The sequence below is a fragment of the Ochlerotatus camptorhynchus genome, unplaced genomic scaffold (assembly GCF_037179485.1).
Source record: "Ochlerotatus camptorhynchus isolate MF236.1 unplaced genomic scaffold, CSIRO-AGI_Acam_v1.1 ptg000267l, whole genome shotgun sequence".
Lineage (NCBI taxonomy): Eukaryota > Metazoa > Arthropoda > Insecta > Diptera > Culicidae > Ochlerotatus > Ochlerotatus camptorhynchus.
This window is the reverse complement of record NW_027040757.1, coordinates 1,765,088-1,788,595: the sequence shown is the minus strand read 5'-3', so window position 1 is coordinate 1,788,595 and position 23,508 is coordinate 1,765,088. Positions and strand designations below refer to the sequence as shown.

Here is a 23,508-nt window from a genome sequence, read left to right as displayed (position 1 = left end):
TAAAATATAGTTCCACCGACCGACCTTAAATTTTACACTGTTATTCTAGGACCCATAAGGCCCCCGGAAATCATACTGGAACTGGAATTTGAATTTTTTCCCACCCTAATATATAGTATATAATGCTTTAAAACCTTGATAAAGCTGTACTACTTAAGTTTAGTCCTTATGTTAATAATTAGTTTGTACAACTCATCTTCTTCAGGTTTTCAGTTCTGGCTTACTAAAAATAAACCAAATAACTTTCTAGTCATAGTGCATTGGAAAACACACACTTAATTCAAACATTTAACGAACGTAAACATTACAGAAAATTATTCAATGCAATTCACAATCTTCCCCAAAGTTGTTCGCTACAAAAATAAGGATTACCAATATTTTATTGCGAAATGCTCCGCAGCTTTCCTTCCACCTGGTTGATCCATCTAATCCCAACCACAAAGTATCACAATCCTAAACTCTCACCTATATTCGTACAAACTGCAAGGGACAGCCCTATGGGGTTGTACGCAATGGTGACGTAGGACTATGTGGTATTATATAATAAATGTTATTTGTTAACTGCAGCAGAAGCTTGTGTTTTGTGTAGGATAGGCATAGGTTCTCTCTGTTTATACTCATTAGTATGACTACGATTGCCTTGAAAACAACCTCTTAACTCTTTTGGAAAATCTTGGTGGCCCTGAAAAGGGCCGATTGTAGTACAAGCTTAAAGCCTTTGAAAGATGATGATGCCGTGTAGGCAGCTGGATCATCAAATCGTACCGGACAATCCCATGTTCTTCGGTTCAATGATTGGCCACTCGCAAGAGTCTCGGGCCGTCTGCTGTTGCACAGGGGTTGAACTGGTGTCTGCAACAGGTTGGGAGGCCACAGCGAGAGAAACCTCAACCTTGCTACGATGAATGGGCACTCGGAAGAGTCCCGGCGCGGCTACTGCTGGACAAGGGTAGACTAGGTGGGTGCGACGGGTTGGAAGGACGCAGTGAAGGATACCTCAACGACTAATGGGCATGACTACTGCTAGACACGGGTTGACCCGGTGCTTGGAAAGGTGCAGCGAAGGGTACCTAAACTTCGCTAACTCAGGGAGGGAGGGGGCCACTCAGAATAGTCTCGGCCTGGTTACTTCCGGATAAGACGCTTGGTTGCTACCGTTTTGCTGGTTCCTTTTGGTGATTGTCATCGACATGTTTCGTCTAGAAACGATTCTCTGATGACTGTGTATGGAAAGCAACATATACAGGTACGTAATTGGTGGGTTTGTTAGTTATTTCGACGAATTTGGACAACGGTTAACATTTACCACTTTTTAAATAGTTTCGCATTGGTGCGTGGAAATATTTCTGATCGATTGGTGATGAAATTATTGAAATTTTTCCAGGGGCAGCTGAGTTATTAACGTTCAAAATCTTTCATAATTTCGTTACAGGTTCCATTTTTGGTTTTCACAAAGTGTACCCCCATATAGAAATCACAGACGTAGTCCTACGTCAAAACATTAGAAAAAGCGTTTAATGCGGTATTTTTTTATAGACCTGCTTTTTGTAAATCATAGTGCAGCATTATTACAAAATTCACAACTTTAATATGAATCGAGGCGGTGGGAACAGACATCTTAAAAAGTTTGAGCTTTGTAAACCAAGCAACTTTGTCGAAAACCGTAAAGCTATAGAAAATATGACCACAAATCTAGAGATTTTTCCCACGCTACCGTCTAAATATCCTAATGTTCTTCTGTAATCTGATAGTACATATGAGAGTTTTAATTTTTCTTTTCATGTCATCAACTTGTGTGATTTATTGTTTTAATTTTCCAAAGCTATATTATTGAGAAAGATGATTGAATTCTCTGAGGTCCCTCGAAATGGGTGACCCTGGCTTCAGCCCACCATCACCCTACTGCTAATACGACACTGCCCGTTCATTTTGTCAAATATTTACCAGAACAAGTCGGTCTTCAGCGTAAAATCACTCGCCAAAAATTCTCAGTAACAATTCAAATAATCCTTCCATTCTTCTTGTTGAAATAATCACTGATCACTCGAAATTTCCCCGCTCCCAGTCACCTTTCTCAACGCATTCCCCGAAATCAAATCTCCCCCTCCCCACGCCAAACTCCTCGCATACAGACAGCAAGTCCATCTCGAATGATTCGGTTCCATAAATTCGCAGCGTAATTCCAAGCTCTGAATCATTTCAGGAATGCCATCGCGTCTTCCCAACAATGATGGCTGGTGGTGGCCAAATGGATCCATTTTTCTTTCGTTCATTGTAAAAGGTCACCACGCTCGTCGCCCGAAGTGAATTCAGCAAGCAAGTCGCGTGCACTAGCTATCTAGTTTTATCAAGGGTGAACAACGGTGTGATAGATGCTGCCTGGAATGAAAGGAATTTTCATTTCATCATTATAGTCATTATCACAGCCAGCCAAGTCAGCCAACGGCAGCGGCGAGTGCGGTGTGGAGGTACCGCGGTCGTTCGTCGGAATTCCGTCTATTTGCTGCGACTTCGCTTGTTGATTGTGAGAAATGGCCGGGAGATTGAAATAGGTGCGGAGGTATTTTCCGGTGGAATGGTTGGAAGTCCAAGGAAGGCGAACATTATCGATTCGCTGTGTGGCTCTTGAGGAATGATGCGACGAGCTTAGGGGGTTTCATCCGGTAATTTCGCTACTGTTCGTATTTTTGTTTTAAAATGAAATCTAAAAAGTCTTAAACACCCATCCGGTAATTTCGGTCGATCGGGTCGGTAATGGAGTTTGTGAGCTCCCGAATTCGAAGCAAATCAGGCTCAATTGACATTACCTATTTGAGACTTTTTTAAATTTGATTTTATAATAATAATACGAACAGCAGCGAAATCACCGGATGCAACCCCTAGATGAGTTGGGAAATAATGAACTATCATCGCATTCCTTTGGAAGAAAATATAGCTCCAAGCATTTACTCCGGAAAGGTCATACCTAGAATTTCATTAAATAAATAAATTGTTTCGTCAGTGACTTGAAATTTCTCTGGATTTCCCTCTAACTGTTATTGAAATCACAGTGCCTTTGTTCCAAAAAGAAACCTGAGACAATTGAAGTCCAGTTTTCAACCCACCATCTAAGAGGCAAAGAGCAACCGAATAATATAATCACCTTAGAGATCCTAATGCTCAGTGTCATGCTACGGGAGCGGAACAAATCTCTCGGGATATGATTTTCAATAATATGCAAATGACCATTCTCCAGCGTTCCTAACGAGACGACCGACTACGGAGAAGGTTGGCTGTAGAAGTGCATGCATGCATCTTTCTTTCTACTTTTTCCACCTCGGCTGATGCCAGAAATCAAGTGCATTATAACGTATGAGCATACTCCTAGTTCCGTTGCTGCTGGATGTCATTATTCCGGATGGTGTCCCACATCCCACATCGGCGAAGGGTTGCCTCCCCCCGTCAAGTCAGGCGGGCTCTGATTTGATAGCATCCTCAAACCCATTCTTCACAACGTCGGAGCTAGCACTTCATAAAGATTCCGATTCCACAACATAACAGGCTGCATCCTTATAGGGATCTTGAGAGAACCGAAGAGTGCACGTCATGTCACTTGTGCCAGGGAAGTTTTGTCGCAATTTTCCACCCGACGGACGGTAACTTTTGGGTTTTTGGGAGAGGGGGGGGGGGAGGCAAGTTCTTAGACTATTTCTCGTTATATTCGATTTGCAGAAGAGCATTAGAATGCCAGAAGTGAGGGAGCAGCAGAAACTTTGGATTACACCGAAATCTCTTGTAAGAAGTGAGTGGCCGGTTGGTCGGAAGGCGGACGAAGAACCGCAACGCCCTGAGGACGTGCATTTGCATAAAAATATTAAATTTAATATGCAAACATGTTTTTGTTTGTGGTGCAGCCAGGCACATTCATACACGCATCCACTATAACGTGTTTGCCAATGGGGGGAGGCAGGGAGGGTGGGGCAAAACGAGCACGTAATCTGATGTGCATGGAACTATACTGTGGAAGTATTATTCCTGGATGCAAAGTTGGGAGAATTGGTGCCATGCGATGCATCTTGTGTAATACCGGTTTTCTATTGCAGCTGAGTGTAGTGGTTTTGTTCTGTTTTGATGTTTTCCAGTGACAAACAAGTAAAAATATGAAACCTAGGACATGTTTTCTTACTTATCTGAAGAGCACAATTGATTGTGTGATTGATTTCGGAATGCATTTATTATGAATGACAGCTTATATAAAAGGGTGGGCCAACATTTCACCGCCGACACCCTACAGCCCCTTCAAAGAGCTGCTTTGAAGGACTTAACTAGTATGTCAAGTTGAAGGTATTCGAATTGAGCTTTTACAAGTTTTTCATTGTGAAACAGCATATTGAAAAACCACTAAATGGTTTCTCTTTTTCATTGAGTAACTTCAAAATTTAAGTTTGAAACTTGACAACTAGTATACAATTACATAGTAAATCTCCCAAATTGACTATTGATATAACAAATCAGAATCCCTATAGAATCTTTTCAGAATTAACATGCAATAAGGCTGAAAAGTCGCTATCGAACTCCCTTTTTCAAGGATTTAGATAAGTTGGAATCTCGGTAAATAAGCAAAATCATAGAAAATTTTAAATAGGGGAAATGGATGTAATGTCGGCCCAAATGTCCCTAATTTAGGCCCATACATAAATTCAGCAATCGACTCAATTTTCAATAGCAACCAAAAATATGCATTAGCATTAGCGTTCATCTGGATAAAATTTATAAATAGCAGATTTTTAGCTATGGGCCCAATCTTAGATCCATAGCACAGGAGTGGAACTTCGGATCAGAAAGTGGCTCCACTTGTCATTTGCGAACACTAGCGCACCTACCGGTAGAAGGCATCTTCTGCCTGCAGTTAAGATAGGCAGCATGCTATGATAGTGTGAGTGCACATAGAAAGTCCGTCTGGAACGCTACCACACACATCGCTTGTTGAGCAGAAAAACGAACCACTTTTTGATTCACCGATTTGTTTGCACTTCTCCTTCTGTTCTGTGTCCATAGGCTAACATTAGAGCCCCTACTTTCTTAAAAAATTCGCAGCCCTCTAACATTTCTTAAAATCAAGCACCCGGAATTTACTTCCTACACTATGATTGGTGCCGAATTTCATCTAAATAACTTTAAAAATGATCGGACAAAAACGATCGCCAGTCACAATGGTTTTCTGTGATGTATGGGGCTCAATGGCCAAATGGTAACCACGTTTGCTTAATGAGCAGAATACCGTGGATTCTAATACAGACCCCCATACATTACTTTTATTTCTTCCTGTAATAGTACATGGAGAATCGCTAATGCTAGAACTCTGAAATGCTGGATCTGTGCGGGAAAAGCGGTAGTCTCGGTTAAATGAGACGTATGCTCTATCCGGGTTCGGAAGATGTCATTTAAGTCACAGATTTATGTCGTCGATTTCGTCGGTCACAGAGGTTTTTTTTTTTGATGAACGGGGCTTGTTGGCCAAATGGTTAAATCCCAGGGCCCTTCACATTACTGAACTGATTAGGTCGGGTTATTAGCTTATCAGGGTTTAAAAGATCGCATCACTTTCCAAAGTGAATCGAGAATTAATCTACTCTGCCCACTATGAAAAACGTCTTTCCCAAGACAGCCATGGGGATTCAGAGAGGTGCACTAGGTCTCTATTAATAATGGATGTCGAACTAATCATCTTTCCCCACCTCGAAGACAGTAGAATGTTTAAGACACCGTTATTGGTCTTGAAATTCGTGTTTTACTGGAGTTTTCTCACTGAGAACGGATCGCTAATCCGAAGCCCCATTCATTTGGTCCTTGGTGCAAATTTGGGTGAATCTGATCAATCACGGAGTAGCAACTACGAATTCTACGGTCATCAATGCTTATGCTCGCTCATGCGCTACGCTGAGGTTGTAAAGCATTCTACAAGTCTAAATCATGGTCGAAAAACAAAAACAGAGTCTCATAAAGTCAATATTGTAACAAGGCAGTAGAACAATTCCACGCCAACAAACGATTTGATTTTTCCCATGAAACATCGCATAAGTCACCCACATTCATCAGCATCGCATAATTAATCACTGTTTGTACCGGATTTCAGACTCTCGCCTAATTTTAGAAAATAGCGTTTTCGATATTTTTCAGCACGTAAACGGCTAATCTAACCGAAATAATATCTGAGACAAAGTTGTAGGAAACTGGATAGCCTTTTCAGAATAAATACGGGAGCGGGACGTTTTATCGAATAATGTTTCGCCGAAGATTATTTTACCGAAAGTCATTTCACCAACTGGGTCAATTCGCCGAAGAGCAAGCCATTTTCTACGGGTTTGAACTTTCTTGAAAGCTTGGTAAATTTTGAAATCAGTCTCGAAAAAAGATTAATGAGGTTCGATTTTTTCAACCTGGCATGCTATTCAAATGTAAAGTTTCCTTCTTTTATATATAAAAACTCTTTCAAGTTGCGCTGATTTCATAAAATTTATTATAATCAATATATTTGATTTTTAGGAATGCTTCCTTCTATAAAACAAGAGCAGTTCATTCGAGTTGTACTGATTTCATTATTTTCTAAATAATCAATTCTTTTGAGTTGTCCTGATTTCAGAAATTTTTAAAAAATCTATGTAGGGCAAATGGATGTAATGTCGGCCTAAATGCCCCTAACATGGGCCCATACATAAATTTAGCAATCGACTAAATTATCCATAACGACCAAAAATATTCATTAGAACCGTCCCAATGACGCGTTCATCTAGATAAAATTGATAAATAGCAGATTTTTAGCGATGGGCCCAATCTTAGATCCATAGGCCAACATTAGAGCCATTTCCCCTATTACATTTTAAGAAATGTTTCAAATGTACAATCAAGGTATTACATTCTAGAAATGACCCATTTGGTGAAACGTCCTTCGGTGAAACGTCCTTCGGTGAAACGTCCTTCGGTGAAACGTCCTTCGGTGAAACGTCCTTCGGTGAAACGTCCTTCGGTGAAACGTCCTTCGGTGAAACGTCCTTCGGTGAAACGTCCTTCGGTGAAACGTCCTTCGACGAAACGTCCTTCGGCGAAACGTCCTTCGACGAAACGTCTTTCGGCGAAACGTACTTCGGCGCAATTAAATAGCTAACTGAAATGGTGTCTGAGACAAAGTTGTAGGAAACTGGATAACCTTTTCAGAATATATACGCACTGAAATAAATTCACAAATTTCGTCAAAAATAAAAAAATAAAGCTATTCAAAACTTTAATGACATAAAAAATACAATTTAAGGATTTTAAAACTGACGTTTTTTTGTAAGCTTATAAAAAATGCAGTTCCATACAATACAACATTGAACACATTTTAAATCGTTTTATTTGCAAAAGATGGATCATTGCATATTTATTTTAAAGTGTTCGTCTCCCCCTCCTCCCCCTTTCAAAATCGACTAATAAAATCAGGGGCAAAATAATAGAGCAATTTATGCTGCAGCAAAACATCATGCTATGGTAAGAGATCCGTTTCTGTTGGCAAAGTCGGGGAACGTCGTAAAAGTTCAGTGAAAGTTTTAGAACTTCATAAAACTTCATAAATCATCGCGGAACTTCAAGCAAATTCCTGGAAGTTCAGAACACGTCGTCTGAGTTCAAGAAACTTTCTTAAAGTGAAGCAAGTCCTGAAGAAGTTCTGCCAGCTTTTTAAAAGTTTATTTAGCTTTATAGAACTTAATACAACTTTGTTAAAGTTCAGTTAATTTAATAGAAGTTCAGCTAAATTTGTAGAAATGTAGCAAATATCGTAGAAGTGCTGAGAACTGTTCAGAAGTTCAGAGAATTTTGTAAAAGCTCCGTGATCTTTGTAAATTTTCATCAGACTTTTTTACACTAAACATCTCAAAACTGTTCTGCATACAGCTTAGAAGTTCAGAGAGCAGTTCTGCGAACTTCAGCTAAGCTCTACTACCTAGCTGCTAGCTAATAAAAGTTCGATGCGTTTTGATGCAGTGGTCATACAAACTTTCGAGTACTCTTATCGATTTCCTGTAAACTTCAGAGAGACTGTGCATAGTTCTGAGATTTTAATTTCTGGCCTATTAAACAACCCTGAAGTGCGTTGATCTTCTTTAGAGTATAGCAGAACTACTCCAAAGGAGCTTTAAAGGGTTCCTAAACTATTTATTAATGATCTGATAACTTTAAGGGAAGTTCTCTGATCTTAAAACTCTAAACTTCAGGCAAAATTCTCATTTCTGAACTTCAAGCGAAATTCTCTAAACTTCAAACGAAATTATCTGAACTTTATGCAAAATTCTCTGAATTTCAGGTGAAAATCTCTGAACTTCAGACAAAATTCTCCAAGCTTCAAGTGAAATTTTCTGAACTTCAAGCGAAATTCTCTGAACTTAAAGGGAAGTTCACAAAAGCGCATAAATTCCGACGAAAAGTTTACAGATCATCACTGAAGTTCAGAGTACTTAAAAAATCCCTACGATTTACAGAACTTCCCTGAAGTTCGACGAAAAGTTCAAATAACTTCCGACAAGAAGTTTAGAGAATGTTCGAAGAGAGGTTTAGAGAACTTCTTACGAGAAGTTAAGAGATCGTCCGACGAGCAGTTCTAAGAGCTTCTGATGAGAATGATAGAGATCTTCCGACGAGAAGCTCAGGGAACTTCCAACGTGAAGTTCCGAGATTTTCCAAAGAGAAGTTCCAAGAAGTTCACAGAACTTCATTTTCTCTGAAGTTTCAACGAGAAGTTAAGAGAACTTTCGACAAGACGTACAGATGTTCACAGTACGTCCGATGGGAAGTTCAGAGAACTTCAGAGAAGAAGTTCGGAGAACTTACGGAAAGAAGTTCAGAGAACTTCCTAGGAGAAGTTCACAAAACTTCCGATGAGAATTACACAGAACTTCCGATTCCAGAGGACTACCGAGGATAAATTCAGAGAAGTGTCAAGGAGAAGTTCAGTGAATTTCCAAGGAGAAGATCAGAGAACTTCCGGCGAGAAATTCAAATATCTTCCGATGAAAAGTTCAAAGATTCCGAGGAGAAATTCAGTGAACATCCGAGGAGACGTTCAGAGCAGTTCCGACCCAAGCAACTCACATGTTCTATAACAGTATATATAACCTTTATATGTAAGCAGTTTACTCAACATAATTCTTTGCATTTGTGTTACTCGGAAAGGAGAACTTCACAAAATTTCCGACGAGAAGTTCAAAGAACTTCCGAGGATAAATTCACAGAATCTCCAACGAGAAATCCAGAGAACTGCCGAGGAGAAATTCTGAGAACTTTCTGCTAGAAATTCACAGTACTTCCGTCGAGATGATCATAGTACGTCCGACGAGAAGTTCACCCAGAAGAGTACCATATGCATAAGCATAATCCATCCCGAATAGGCAACAATTCTTGCCGACACTTTCAATCACTTGCTACTTCCTCCCGAATAAGATGCGTATAACTTTTCCGAATTTATTTACTACAACCGATCGGATTGTCCGGGAAGACGATGAAGATGATGAAAAATAACACACCCCCGGGAGGACGTTCCGATTGGTACCAACTTTCTGGTAGCTGCAGTCGGAACCATGGTAGGTACATGGTTATACAGCTTTGTCACTACAGCTATTCCCCGAAGAACGCGTTACCCACTGAGTTGCACCCACCACTTTTTCTCGGTGGGGTTTCAACCAGTCGGTCTGATTTTTTGCATGTGAATAGGGTCAATGGAGAACTAGTCACTCGCAGAAAATCAGAGCGCTTGGTTGAAAAACCACCAAGGCAAAGCGGTGGGTGAACTCAGCGGGTAACGCGTTCTTCGGGGGAAAGCTGTATATGGACGAGGAGATCGTGAGGGAATTGCAATTAGAGCAAATTGTAAACAAATTCGGTTGCTGTCCCTTACAAAAATCCAACAGAGCTTTTTGACGTTTAATTGGCGCACACCAATGCAGCATTTAAATTGAAGGAGTGCGAGCAAGAGGGAAACAGATTAGTGGGAAAACAAACCATCCATTTATCCCTGTGTGTTAGATAGAGAAAGACAATTAAACGTCAAAAAGGTCTACATGGCTGAATCATGAATTTGACTCATTAGAACACCTATATGTAGTCACCTTGGTCAGAACAGTTGCAGTGAATCGGATTCCACAAACATAAACAGAAAAATGACATTTGATGCTCGTGCATATGTGTGTGTGTGTGAGACCGGTAATAGCAGATTCTGTTTAGGTTGCGTTATTTTTGAAAATCTCTACTATGTACACCAAAATTGACATATTAAAGTAGACCGAGATTAAGATTGAGGAAAGCCGAGGATAATTCGAGATTGCCGTACTATCCTCGATGAAGCTTACCACCATGAATGTAATAAATTTTTGGTTTGCTTGTAGAACCTCAGGAATGTTTGGAAATCTTCAGATAACTTCTTAGGACTTCAGGAAATTTCTTGTCAGTATTCAATGATCTTTTTTTCTGAACTTCCTGGATGTTTAGGAACATTCTGTTTAATTCTAGGAACCATCCGAGATGTTCTGCAATATTGGTACAACATGCTGAGGGTCATCCCGTATGATTGAAGAAGTTGAGAGGCAATCTGAAATCTTGATAGAATTAAGAGAGCTTAGTATATATGCAACTCGGGTCAATTTCGGCATAAAAATATCTTCACAGACCTCTAAAAGTCTTCAAAATGAACACATGTCTTCACATTTGGCATCCCAGGGTGGATAGTATAATGCAGCTACAAGAACTTGATGAGCGCATAGAGTATTCATGGATGCATTCAAAATTGTGGGTGGCTTCCATAGGCATGTGTACGACTAGACATGATATTATGAAATAATGGAGCCAACCAACCAGTGAAGTCTCATATTCTAGCCGATATCGGAGAGTGCAGTTATGGGCGTCGTAAATTTTGAGCAAGATAATATTTATCAAAAGTGGATGCTGAACTTATTGATACCAAGGGTAAAATAGCTGACATCATGGAATTGCTTACTGCAGATGATTCTGAATTCTTGAAAAGCATCCAATAGATTTTACAGATTGTTTAAAAACCTAAATTTTTTTGAAATAATTTCTGAGCAACATGATATTATGAGAGAATATATGACAAATGAGATTAGGATCGCTTGGCAGATGACGATCTTCAGAATAGTACCTGATGAACCTGCAGTCTTGAACAAAAAACCAGTATATCTTATTAGTCTGCAATAATTTCCTATTACTTCGTATGAGGAAAACATTCTGACGGATGTTATTTGGATAACACTGAATCTGCATAAACCAGAAGTCTAGATCAAAAATCTACAGGGCTTAATGTGAATCTTATTCAGATTATTAATTTTTTCTTTGATTAGTTTTCCGTCGATCTTGTTTTTCGTGTTGAGTACCAATGCTACCGACGCCAGGGAGGCAGCTCCCACACCTGGACCCTACCTATCGACATATCAACTGATGAACCGGGGACCAACGGCTTTACTTCCCGAAGGAAGGCGTAATCAGAGATGTTATGCCTCAGAACATCCAGGCGGCACCGAAAGCAGGTTGCTCAGAAATGTTTCCAAAGACCTCCAGGTGATCAGACATCTCCAAAAGTCCTCAAATATTTGTTCAAGACTTCACTTTGGTCAGGTATCATTCTTTTTTTTTCTTGATTTGTTTTCCGTCGATCTTGTTTTCCGTGCTGAGCACTAATGCTACGAACACCAGGAAGGCAGCTCCCACACCTGGACCCTACCTATCGACCCATCAACTCATGAACCGGGGACCAACGGCTTTACTTCCCGCAATCAGAGATGTTATGCCTCAGAACATCCCGGCGGCGCCGACTGGGATTGAATCCAGGCCTGCTGGGGTGAGAGGTAATCACGCTTACCACTACACCAACGGCGCTGCTAGAGGTATCATTCTATACTGCACAACAATCCAAATCATATCTCCCCTCTGTCCCGCCGCTTCGTCTAAGCCACTGCTTTGAAATTGCCCAGCATTTTTCGATTAGTCGAAATTCCATTTGGAGGATCCATTAGCTTGGGAAAAAATCGATCTTGTTGGCAGCATAGCACTCCAGAACCACCTTGGAGTAGTGGCAGTGGACCAAAAGATGACTTTGCCCCTATGCTTGCACCCTTTTTCAGGCATTCTTCGATGTAAACTCGGGATGCTTTCGTCAAGTATTTGACAAATGGTTCCGTTTTCAGGCAACAACTGCAAATTGCTTGCCAAATCATGGCCTTCTTCGCGAACTTGTCGGCAAACATGAACTTGAATCTTCCCGGCACATCCCCACGTCCAGTCGCGATGTAAAAATTTTAGACGGGAAGCTACTTAAAATCGAGTTTGAAGTATGTTTCGTCATCGACCAAAGGGCAGCCCTTGTGTTTCGTCAAAACACACGGCCACGGAATTCTGCTTCATGTGCCGGTTCGGATGTTTACTGGCTTTGTACGACTTGTATCCTTCCCTGGCAAGGCTGTTCCGCACCGTTTGAAAGTTGGCGTTGTACTTGCTGGCCACATCTCGGATCGAAAGACCAGAGTTGGCTTTAACGCACCTCAACACCTTGCTGCGCAGCTGACGGTTCCAGTTTTTTCGTAGGTCCGCTGATTTCTTTCCACACTCAGGGTTTCCTTGGAGGTTTTGAACACTCGACAAACATCTTCAGCACTTAAGCCAGCTTGGAACTGGACCACTCTGGATTTTCCAGGTGTTTGTGAACAATATGTTTTTCTTATTTGGAGTTCCATTTGACATTATTTCTGAACGCGATCGACTACTTTGATCAAACTTGCACCAGTTGCTCTCTATAGAAGTGCAAACAAACCACTGTCAAAGATTTTCGATTCCCAACACTAGAGGCGTGCTAGCGGTGCGCGAGGGGCGTATCAATTTATTTTTAGTCAGCTTTTAGTTTCATGCAAATCAGAGAAGGTTGATTTTTCCTATTTTTCCTGGAACTACGGACGAATAAAACGCTTATTAGAACGATAGTCCTCTACAACCTGGAGACGCGGATTATGCTCGTGGAGGTTACATCACCCATGATATTTTCGAACGGTGGAGTGTAGATAGACACGGAACGTGGAGGAGGCGAATCAAATGTGAATTTCACCAGCTGTTGGTAAAAAAAGGTTTTCGAGAACAACCGACTGTAGTTAGACGAAGACGCGTGCAGCGAGCCACGTGAATCGACCTTCGAGACTCGGCAGACAGCGTGGCTGGTGACTTGAAGCCATGGATCATCGGGACAACCAGGCCTGTTCCGGAATGGTAAATATGGTAAGGTAAGTAATGAACAAATAAAAAATCAAAGCTGATTGTTAGACGTTAATACATATAAACCCCCCCCCCCCCCTCCATAATCACATTAATATATTAATAATCCACCCACAGATTCTGTCATTGCATGCATAAATGAGGGCGCCAACTTCGACACCTACGGTGTCAAATAAACAACACATGCTAGACGGAAAACACAATCGATTGATGGCCGTCGAGCACACTTGACCTACCGTCATGCACCGAATACTGGACAGATGACACTATAGGATCATCTTAAAAGTAACGTGGCACTTGGATCATAGCCCACTGCCTTGTTAATCAACTTTTAAAAGTGTCCGAATTTGCGGACTAAGAGTCTGGATTTCGGTGCATTACGGTGTCAATCTAACCTGCTTCGAACTAGCTATACTACTACTGCTGCTCCTGGCAGTGCTGTCGTCATTGTTGTCATACGATAATAAATCATGCAATTGTAAGCGGCTGGGGTGGGAGCGACAGGAAGAATTATTTGTGTGTATCACAAAGCGACGCACAAAAAACACAATGAACGACAGGCGACACTCGAATATCGAGAGCACTTTCCGGCCATATTCAGGAAACGGTTCAAATGTTGGCCTATGGATCGAAACATCGATAAAACATCTCCTGTTCTTACATTTTTCATCTCATTCCCATTTCTGGTTCCTAGTGAAGAACTGTTAAAAAATCCTTTCCTTCGAAATGTATGTACGGACCCAATATTAGGGACACTTAGGGATAATATTAGGAACATTAACCCTATGTGGTGGTATGGCAAATGTGTCACTTTGGTTCGACATCCAGCCACGAAGCCAATCAATCGTCGTCGAGCTCTTTTATAAGGTACAACCGACTTCTGGCAGACCGACGGCAACTTGGCAGCCGATTTGGCAGATGTTCTTGAGGAAAACATTTTCCCACATGACATGTGGAAGTTTATGTGTCGAGGATGAAAAATCCATTCCCCGGGAGAATTGAGTGTGCAGTCTGGTCTGATGTGAGGTTGATAGAGACGATTGAGTGATTCATTTGATGACATTCAATTAGCGGGACTTTATGTGGTTTCGTTCAGAATTTACGGTAAAGCTGGCAAAATGGAAATCGCATGTTGGCAACAGTTAAAGCATGCATCCATTAAATTTTAAATAACGCAGTACACTATAGTAACGAATCAAACCAAACCCCAACTGCAATCGCACCCCGTTTTGATGAACTGAAACATGATAAAACCAACAAACAAACGTACATCAATCATTCTCGAAGTGGAGATTTTTATCCGCAAGCTGTATGTGGAACCATGTTAGCTAATTTGAGCCATTTGTTCACATCATTTATCATCGCGCTTCGGTAGGTTCAAGGGGGTTTGTTCGGCAGAGCAAGGGAATGCGGGTATATTACTGTCGCAGTGTTTGACACATAGTGTGACGCCAAACATGAACCGGATCTGTTACTTTATTGGCACAACAGCTGCTGTTATGATGATCCAAAGGGATCAACTAGCATTTTTTTTTTCATTAAATTAGTATACTACACGATTCCATTATAAATGTAAGCAAGCTAAAATAGGTTAGAACATGCATATGGATCAGTGCTGCTTAGTAATTTACGTCGAATTAAATTAATTACAATTGGGCTAGCTGAAAAAAATAACTTGAATGAAAATTTGCTGAAAATGTTTCCAAATAGTAAAGTTTCAAATGATCGCCGACTCGCTCATGTACCGACGATGTGTTTGAAACAGTTCTATCATCTCTTTTTGACAGTGGTGGCGGGGGGGGGGGGGGGGTAGCGGAATACTATCCCTCTCCAACGAGGGAGTTTGGTAAAGAGAGATGATCAAACCGATTTCCCTTCCTAATAAGTTGTTCTTCCTCGCGTTCTACCTTCTATATACAATTTTCACACTGCCGTACTCTAATGGAACTATCAACTCTATACTTTCATCTCCTCATCTATCGCATAAAAACTACCACTTTAATCTGTTATTTTAAATTAGCATCTTCAACTATTTAGTTTAATGTCGACGATGAATATTGTTTCACAGAGTGCCTTCATGGCATACACATTTTGAGGCGTTGATAAATTAACAGACCAACAGACATAATACTCGCAGTTCTTTCATCGAACAAGCATCTAACGGTCAATTTAAAAGTATCGTAGTTGGTAGTACCGCCACCTGTGGCACGCATAGTCAGTTACCTTGCATTTGACGTTTACACACTACCGCCATCTGTTCAGCGTACTACCCACCACAGTGTATTCAACAGATGGTGGTAATGTTTTAGCGACGATTTTTTACAGTGAGAAATAGGGGAAATGGATGTAATGTCGGCCTTAATGCCCCTATTTTGGACCCATACATAAATTCAACAATGGACTAAATTTTCAAAAGTTACCAAAAACATCAATTAGGACCGTCCCCATAGCCGTCTCGATGACGCGTTTATCTAGATAAAATTGATAAATAGCAGCGATGGGCCCAATCTTAGATTGATAGACCAACATAAGAGCCATTTTCCCTATTCAATGGGTTATGTCTGTTTGTCTGTGATAAAATTATAATAATCATAGGTGATATTTGTAACGAAAACACGTATCAGAAAAAAATATGCTGTTTCATATTTCCGGAGTGATTTGAGATTTGGGCGTAATTGCTTTTGTAAACAAACACGTCAATCAACGATTTCTCGCGAATAAAAACTCAGCCTAGAAAACTAACAACACACTCATGTAGAATGAGTGATTCCTCTGTCATTTGGAATAGTTTGTTCGCGAGATTGAGCTTTTATTCGCAAGAAATCAACGATTGACATATTTGTTTACAATAGCAATGACGCCCAAATCTCGAAGCTCTCCGAATTTACGGTGAAGTTGGGTGTTTTATATTCATTAAATATATGCGTCATCATATATTTTAATTGAATTATTATCATATTTAAGGTCATACTATACGATTCGAAGAAAAAAAATCTGTGTACACTCGGTTTGATAGTTACACTTCTAACAAAAAGTTTCATGATATGAAAAATTAATAAAACACGTTTCTATTAATTTTCCTTAAGACTCAGTATTCACAATAGCATTACCATTATTTAAATATTTTACCATTAGGAATAAAAAAAATATTAATTAAATTTAAATTAATTTTCAAACAATTAGACTGCGATTGGTGAAACATTATAGAGCTACAGTGTAGCTTTCATTTTTCCAGATCATAGATATTACGTTTGTGTTTCCATCTGGAGACATGCGACTATTAAGGTCACGCTGAAACAAAATGTAACTGTAATGCCGCATACAATAGTTGCCAAGTTACATATTTGTCATAAAAATAAAGTTTCAGCATAACAACTTTTCCACACGAATTTGACAGGTCATGATATTCGTATCTTTTCGGTTACTATTGTGTGGCAACTCAAATACAGTCCAACCTATTGATAACATTAGATCGACACAAAAAGGCTACGCTTGTCATCACAGAGAGCAGATAAGTCGCATTTTATCTCAACATCGTGACAATCTTAATATCTAGTGATAGACCATTGGCCATGACCATTGTGTGAAATTAAATTGTCCTGTTGCTTAGAAGGTCATGACGTAACTTTATGTTGATTTGATATGTAACTGCATATATTTCATGGTTACCATTATGTAATCATTGTTTAACATGTTCCTCTTTCTCTTCTATAAAAAGATGTTACAGGTGCTACTTGGGAAATATTCCATCCCCCGGTTGGGTTCAACTATAACTGAACTAGTTGATCATACACTGAAAGAAATAGATTCCAAGAGATATGTAGGAGCTTTATTCTTAGTTTTGAAAAATTCGTTGGACACTCTGAGACATGACATTTTACTGCGTACGTTAGATCGTTATGGGATCAGAGGAGTTGCAAATGGCATAGTTCAAAGCTCCTAAATTTGTTTCGTATGACGGAGAAATAAGTTCCCTGAGACAAATAAGTATAGGAGTTTCCCAAAGGAGCAATATTGGGCCCTTACTATTTCTCATTTACATTAACGATATTAGTAAACCTTGCATTGCTGGTACTCTTGTACTGCTTGTTTGCAGATGACACAGCCTTATTTTATATGAATGTCGATCCAAAAGCGATTATTTGAAGCATGACTGAAGATTTACAAATCCTCCAGGAATATTTTTGCGATAATCTGCTCTCACTAAACTAAACTAAACTAAACTTTAATAAGAAGATCTTCTGACAACCAAGAAAAATTGTTCCTAATTTAGTAATGGGTGTTAACGTCTTCCAATCCAGTAGTTTTGTTTTTCGCTACGATTTGCATCTCATTTCGTGATTTTTCGTAATGCTTCCTTCAACGATCACAAATTTTCTTGCAAAGCCATGGCTTCAATCATACCTAACACATCGTAATAAAAATAAACTTTCAGAACCAATTTCAGTCACCTCTGGGGTACCCCAGGGTTCTCATTTAGGCCCACTTCTTTTTATTTTGTACATAAACGACATTTCCTACATACTTAAAAAAATAAAATTGCTTGTATATGTAGACGACATGAAGCTCTTTATGGAAATAAGTAATTCTAGCGATGCAGAAGAATTCCAGAATGAAATCAATATATTCCACACCTGGTGTAGTAAAAGTCTACTTAAACTGAACGTAAAAAAATGTACTGCAATAGCATTTAGCAGAAAAAATGAAACACCGCATATTGAAATATCATTAGGCAACCAAATAGTAGAAAAAAGCAAAATTGTAAGAGATCTAGGTGTAATCCTAGACTCCAAACTAACTTTTATAGAACATTATAATACTATCATTAGTAAAGCAAACAGAATGCTAGGCTTCATCAAAAGGTTCAGTCATAATTTCGAAGACCCATACACTATTAAGCTATTATATACCACATATGTAAGGCCAATTCTGGAATACTGCCACCTAGTATGGAATCCATACATTTCCATACACGAAGAACGCATAGAATCTGTCCAAAAACAATTCCTTTTATATGCTTTACGTAAATTGAATTGGACTGCATTTCCATTACCATCTTATGAAGCGCGCTGCATGCTCATCAATATACAAACACTTAAGGAGCGCCGCCAATTTGCAATGCTTTTCTTCATCAACGACATTATTTCAATGCACATAGATTCGGCAGAAATTCTCGCACAATTAAATTTTTACACACCTTGTCGATATCTTAGAACAAGGAATTTATTTTCAGAAACATCGTACAGAACAAACTATGCAAAAAATAGCCCAATCAATCGAATGATGCGCCTATATAATTTGCATTGCGGAACTATTGACATCACTATGTCCAAGCAGCAAATACAAACTAAGCTAAAACAGAATAGAATTAATGCATAGTATGTAAGTAAACATTGTAATAATCATTGTATGTAGTCTACACTGGCTTGACGAAATGGAAATAAATAAATAAATCTGAGAGGAGGTTCGCGTATAGTGCTTTCCCCAGTAATCGTTCACTGCCACTAGCTACCACTCGTCCAGTCTTGGGCGTATCCAGCAAGGCATCTTTCAGATTGCTTGCAATCTCCGACACCGTCGAGAGATCAGCAGATGAGCACTTTGCAAGCGGAAAACTTGCTGATACACAGCAACGTCGGCCACAGAATCACCACCAAAACTCGCAACAGACACATTATCAGCACGTTTATGGTCTAATTCACTAACTGGATCGGTTTCAAACTCGCCCACGGTGACGAATCTCTCAATAGAACTACACGCCGAACGTGTGGCATCCGAACGCAGAGAAAAACTAACATTTTCAGCTTTATAAGCCACCTTTTCCAGCATCGTGCTGTATCTAAAAAAAAAAGCTGCAGATACAGCTAAAATTAGAAGCTAACAAAATAGTATACAAAATAAAACCATTATTCAATTTGTCAGTCGCACTGAATAACAGCAGCCAATAAACGCTAATGTCACTTCTATGTAAATATCAATCAACTTTCAACTTGTAGCTGCAAAACAAAGCTTATTTGATGGGTTCTACACAACCAACCACTCTTGCTGAATTACAAAAAATATCAAAAGTGCTTCTTCAACACCTAAACAACCTGTACTCAGCTAATAAACTGTGTTATCGCTACTTTGGAAGCATTTTTAAAGTCATCCAGATTTATTTTAAGAATTGTACAGTTTTACAGCTTTTACCCCGCTCCTTTATAAAGCTGAACTAACAAGTCGAGAAACGTGATTCATGTGAACTATTATAAAGCCTCTACTCAGTGATCTTGTTGTAGAAAGTCATGTAGATGTGTTAACGTCAGTGCAAAGTGTTGGCGTAGCGAAGTTGGTAGTTGGTTTGCTAATGTGGTCGTCTCGAGTTAAATTTGATGTTCTAGTGCTGGGTAAATAATTTGGTGGTGTGCATATAACCAATTTCGATTAATTTAATCCACAGCAAAATAAACTCTATAAATTCCTCCAACAAAAACGTGAACAATATTCCACCTGGTTTCAAGGGAAAGCTGTGTAGTGATTATTGGATAACCGGGAAAAGGTTGAATAAGCGCCTTGCAAGTTCGCACACAACTAAACAGCAGAATAACAGCTATATAGGAACGTAAATGGATATGCCACAACCGTCCTAACAGCCATAAGTAGCTGACTAAGTTCGCCCGATTTGCTTGTATAGAGGTTGTGAATAATGGTTACCTCATATCGTATAGCATTTGTATACAGCTTAAGGCTGTATAAATGAAATGAGCAAAGCGTTTACATTGTGAAAATTGTTAGTTGGGTCGCGCTTCCAGGAGGCAATGAAAACTGACACCGAACAAATGGAACTGTGTCGTAGATTTTGGAGGTGTTAGATTAAAGGTCAACCGAGTCACTCAAGAAAAAAACACGATATATCACTAAATGATAATTTTATGAACACTTGAAACTTAATTAAAGCACACAAATTGACAAATTTAAAGCAAAAAATGTTGAACTTTCATGTCAACTTTTAACCGCGGCCTACTGGGATCTTCAAAGCTTAAAAGACTACAGGTATTGCAAAATCGATGTATCAAAATAATCTAAAATCTACGTTATTTCCTGTTTCCATCAGTCCGGTTGAACATAGATTTTCCACATAAAGTATTGCCTATGTGTGAAGATCAAACATTGCTCTTGATTCACAATGCGCAACATAATCCAACAAGTATCTGTGAATACCCCGAAACTGAGGAATGCCCAGCACGCTCCGGAGTAAAGAATGACAACTTGTTGTGAAGTTTATGATCATTTAATTAGTCGACTGCTTTCTCAATTAGAGAGGATTTTAATGTACCATGTTCAGCTGTTCCTAGTGAAGTTCAGCGTCGACAATTCTATCCCTCAAATAAAAAACGCCTACTACAATGTGCCAGCTGCTTATAGAGCCAATGCCAAGGCAAGGCTTCAGGACATGGAGAACCGAGGCATTATCGAACGTGTGACAAAGGCCCCGGACTGGATAAGCGGAATGTCAGCGGTGGCCAAAGGTAAAGACGACTTTCGCCTCGTTGTCAATATGCGGCCGCTAATCGCGCAATCAAACGAGAGTATTTTCGTTTGCCGTTGTTGGACGAAATGAAGCTCAAGCTTCATGGAGCGATTTTTTTTTTCAAAGCATCGCACGAACGCATTTGACCATCTGGAGCTCGATGAAGTGTCAGGAGACTTGACCACGTTTCTATCGAAAGATGGCATGTTTAGATTTACCCGATTAATGTTCGGGGTGAACTGTGCCCCGGAAATCTTCCAACGAGAAATGTCACGAATGCTCGAAGGAGTGAAAAATATTATAGTCTATATAGACGACATTCTTATCTTCGCGGAAAATTTAGAAGACCTCCGTAAGACCGTTGCTGAAGTATTAAAAATTTTACGAGCGAACCCATGGGTGCACGACGTTAGGCATACGGTCGTTAGGCATACGGACGTTAGGTAAAATGTACGATAGGCATAATGGACGTTGGGCATAAAGGACGTTAGGCATAATGGATGTTAGGCATAATCTACCGGATGAATTCCAGAAGGATGATAATGGAGACCGTCTATTGATTGCTGACTTCAGTGACAATAATGAAAGAGCCTTAATTTTTGGAACTCATGAACGACGTCTTGGACAGGCAAAGTATTGGGTTCCTTGTTTGTTTCGGCAACTCGTCACTGTTCATGGAAGTATCGCTCCCTCACATCAGCAGACGGTTCCGCTAGTTTTCATTCTGATGACAACAAAATCAGAATCATTGTATCGAAAAGTATGGCAGGAAATCCTGGAAGCAGCAGGTATGTTTTTTTGTTATTGAATGAAAAACCACAGAATTAACCATTCTTGATTTCATGAGCTGTTCTTTGGCATCATATTTTATTCAACCTTGGCTGTTTTTTTGCTATTGAATGAAAAACCACAGAATTCACCATTCTTTATTTCATGAGCTATTCTTTGAGGAAAACCTTTTCTTCTTTGACTTTTGCAATATGTGTGTAAGAGTATATTACAACAAATGTGTAATTTTTTTATTTCTAGATGCGATTGATTTCAAGATATAGTTCAAAACTAAGCTGAGTTTTCATTGTAAGATTACTTAACCACTATCGCCACTAATCATGGATCTAAGTAAATATGTAGATACGTCACTTATGATATGATAAATAATGGATTCCAAACTGTGCTTATTAAATAAACTATGTTTGTTTAACTTGTATAATTTTTTATTCAACGCTAAGCCTAATTTAAGCATTGTTTACAGGTTTACAGGTTAAGCAGGTTTCTAGAGTTGCACAGCAGCAAGGTATTTTATGCCTAACGTCCATTATGCCTAACGTATATTATGCCTAACGTCCATTATGCCTAACGTCCGTATGCCTAACGTCCGTATGCCTAACGTATTTATGCCTAATGGGGTACACTCCGAGCCCACTGTGGGCAGTTACCAGCGCTAATTCATGGACATGGGGTGACGAACAAACGAGAGCTTTTGAACGGTTGAAGGAACAAATCGTGCATTGCACGACGACCCTTGGATATTTCTCGGAACAGCAAAAAACTGTCCTATATACGGACGCATCGCCGAATGCCCTCGGCGCTGTTCTTGTTCAGGAGGATAACGAACGCCCTCCCCGTGTTATTAGCTTCGCGTCAAAAGCTTTTACACCTACTGAGAAAAGATACCCACAAAATCAGCGTGAGGCGTTAGGGGCAGTATGGGCAGTAGAGCATTTCGCCTATTTCCTACTTGGAAGGCCTTTTACCCTACGTACAGACGCGCAAGGTTTCACGTTCATTCTGAACAGATTGCGCGAGGATTCGAAGCGAGCTATGAACCGTGCTGACGGTTGGGCCCTCAGGCTTAGCCCCTACAATTTTGACGTTGAGTATGTGCGAGGACGGAATAACATCGCGGATCCATCTTCAAGGCTATATGAAGGACACGATGGGCCCTTCGAGGAAGACGTCAGTCCTTGGGAGATTGCGTCCATACGAAGCAAACCCAACAGGCTTTCTAACGGAAGATGAGATTCAAAAAGCAACTGCGACGGATACACTTCTTCAGGAGGTATACTCATATATAAATTTATGCGTGCTGTTTCAAGCAACTGTATCTTTGTAACTCTTACAGGTAATAGATGCCCTCGAAACGGGAATCTGGCCAAAGCAACTAAAAAGATTTGAAGTCTTAGGCAGTGACATAGTTGTTCGAAAAGGGATCCTAGCCAAAACTTTGCGCAGTGGCGATATCGTAACCAATGAGGTGCAACCGAGGTGCGATTATTGCTAGTTGAAAACTAATGTGAATAACCCGAAACTGAGGAATGCCCAGCACGCTCCGGAATTGCCAAATGCGTCATACCTCTTCTGATACCAGCACACGAAAAGCCACGATGCTTGGTGCTGCACGACGATCGCAGCGACGGTGATGAGCCAAGAATGCCTATACAAGGTGGAAGGAATGAGAGGCGAAACAACGGGTGTTACATACAGTATTGCCGAAACATCGGCACTGCCACACAGTATCCATAGTTTAACATTAAATGTGACGCCACGATTGCACAACACCAGGTAAACTTTGGTCAGAAACGGTTTACTTATGTAGGTCCAAACAAATATAACAACCTACCCAGAAATATACAGATGCTAACAAATCGTTCATCATTTAAATCTAAAATAAGATGTTATTTACGATCTCAAATACCACAACTATTAATTTAAACTTT

The 23,508-nt window shown here is 39.9% G+C and overlaps 1 pseudogene; it reads left to right on the top strand.

Moving 5' to 3' along the window:
- The first annotated feature begins 23,011 nt into the window (after positions 1 to 23,011).
- On the top strand, positions 23,012 to 23,195 carry LOC135705497 (U4 spliceosomal RNA; annotated as a pseudogene).
- The last annotated feature ends 313 nt before the right edge of the window (positions 23,196 to 23,508 follow it).